Raw genomic sequence first — 2,748 nt, 5'->3', positions numbered from 1 at the left:
TTGCCCAAGGTCACAAAGCAGACAAGCGGTGAAGTCAGGATTAGAACCCATGACCTTCTGACTCCCAGGCCCGTGCTTTATCCACTATGCCATGCTGCTTCTCCCAGACGCCAGTCACCTATCAATTCACCTTTCAGAGGATCCTTCCACATAGGGCAAACCACCAAGAATGGAGTAGCAATTTCCAGGAAGGATCAAAACCAAGTTTTGGTCCAGCTTTTCTCAGTGCTGTGCTGACACAGCCAGTTTCTCAAATCGATCACTTCCATGTCCACTTTGGGGCTAGATTGTCTGCCTAGCTGAATTTCTCCCCATTTCTTCTGACTGGTGTGGGTTTAAAGTGACAGGACCAACATGATCTACAGAGACTAGGTGGTTTGTATTACTGGGGTGAGGAAATGGCCAAAAGTTGAATCAGTGGGGAATGATTTAATTTTAACTAGCTGACTTTGGAAATTCATTCATTCCCTAATTTTGGAAGAATAGGATCTTTCGGGGAATGCTCTTTCCAGGGTACACTGAGCCCTTGTAGAGTTGGTCAAAAGAAGCTGGCAAATGTAGCTTTTTATTCTATACAAACTTCAAAACAGAAATCTCTAGAAGGACAGTCCCCTTGGACAGATTCACTAAGGCACACAAAGAAGAAAGAGAAACCACCATGCTGTTTGCTTTACCCCAATCTTCAGAAACACCTGGAAGAAAACAACCTCTCATTACCAAATACAAGTTCTCATTTCTGGTCTCAAAATTAACCGCTGCCTGGCACAGCATTCTCGCTTTCAATTGCTTGTTTCAAACATACACATCTCCACATTTACAATGAGTCACATTTTCCATGTAAGACAACCCAGAGAGACTTCCAACATTATTTTTCTTTTAATAAATAGCTTCTTAAAAGGTGAAGAATTTTTCACAATATGACACTCCCAGGTCCAGTAAAAAAAGCCAATGGTGAAACCAAATAGAACATGACTAGGATATGTCCAGGCATATTTAACTGCAGGAAAATGGCACGTAGATAGTGATATTATGCTAAAGTTAGAAACTTGATCAGCTCTTCTTGGCAGAATACAATTAAAGAGTTGCCATGATTTGGCTCGTACTTGGCAGGGCACTTGGTGTGAAATTGGCAGCTAAGCTTGAAGACAGTTCTTCCAACTGTGCTGTACTGTATTCTCCCAAGTGTTTAATACAGTGCTCCACACATAGTAAGCCCTCAATAAATGCCATTAATGATGATTACAGCTGTCTCTCTTAGGATTTATTTTTTTGATGCCCCTCTGTACAGGAGGATCAACCTTAGGCCAACTATAACCCTTTCCACAACTGACAGGACTTATGGAGAAGACTGCATTTCTTAATGACCCTAAAATAAGCTTTGATTGTCCTTGAAGCTCTTATCTTCCAAGTCCTGCCACCACACTAACTGGGCTTCCATTTTTCCAGACCCGCAATCTGTGCTCATGAAAGAGATGATCAGAGGTGCAGCCCAGTGGAAAGAGCACGGGACTGAGTGTCGGGAGGCCTAGATTCTAACCCTGGCTCCACCACTTGCCTGCTGTGTCATCTTGGCAGATCACTTGACTTCTCTGTGCCTCAGTTTCCTCATCTATAAAATGACTTAACTACCTGTTCTGTCTCCCCTTAAACTGTGAAACCCATGTAGGACAAGGCAATTTATGCCTGATCTCATTTTATTGTAACTATTCAGTATTAAGCACATTGTCTGACACAGAGTAAGCACTTACAAAATACCACACATTAATAAATGCCATAATACCTGTCTGACCCTAGACAATTTAACTTCCAATTTTCCTTGAAGTCCACACTAAAAAGAGGAAATTATACCCAACCGCCTGGGGAACACTTACTGGTTCTTCCTTCTGCTGATAGGGTCTGGTTTTCAGTTGCTTTGACCTCTGCTTCTCAATGGACTCTTTTATGTCTTGTATTTTTAAATTTTAAACACCAAGCCTCCCTTCATCCTGCCAAGTTCCATGACCCTGAAGCTGTGCCCTTGTGTACTGGAACCTGAAAGGAGAATCCAGTAGTTCTGCAAGGGTGAGTAATCAGGGGATTCCCCCTCCCCCTCAACTACCCACCCATTGCCATCTCAACAGATACTCTAGGTTCTGTGGATCTCTGCAAAGAACCTTCTTGAGAGTCCTTATGGCATCATTGTGTTATGTTACATAACTTAATGCACACAACATAGCTTCCAGCTACTCCTTCTGGATCGACAAAGGAGTGTCTGGTCTCTTTTGGAGGGCCACCAGTGGTCACCCTACCTCCTGACCTCTCAAGAGGGCAGGTCTGCCGATCAAGCTGACAGAGGGAGACACAATTGGCAAAGTTGGTAGTACTAAACTAACTCTGCTGTCTTAAACGTAGGAAGTTTTTGGATTGCACTCTCAATGACAGTACATAAAAACAGATTGCCCATCAGGATAGAAACCCAAAGTTAAATGTGATCTACGGTTTTAACAAATGCTAACAGCTGTCATTTTCATGTTATGTGGAGAGTGGAGTAGCTGAAGTGGAAAAGTGAAATGACCTTTGAAAAATCCAATATTGTCTCCGGCTTTGGGAAGTCTAGCTGCTGAGACGGCACCAAGGATTATTAGGCTTCTCTTTTCATCTAAAAGGATTAAGAAGGCAATTAGAAAAAATGGGGTGCCTCAGGACAGCCCCCATTGTATTTAATGCATTTTCAGAGGAGAGGGGAAAAAATATAACTTCCAGCATCCT

This window comes from Tachyglossus aculeatus, chromosome 1 (assembly GCF_015852505.1).
Source record: "Tachyglossus aculeatus isolate mTacAcu1 chromosome 1, mTacAcu1.pri, whole genome shotgun sequence".
NCBI classification, from domain to species: domain Eukaryota; kingdom Metazoa; phylum Chordata; class Mammalia; order Monotremata; family Tachyglossidae; genus Tachyglossus; species Tachyglossus aculeatus.
Note: the sequence above shows the minus strand (reverse complement) of the source record.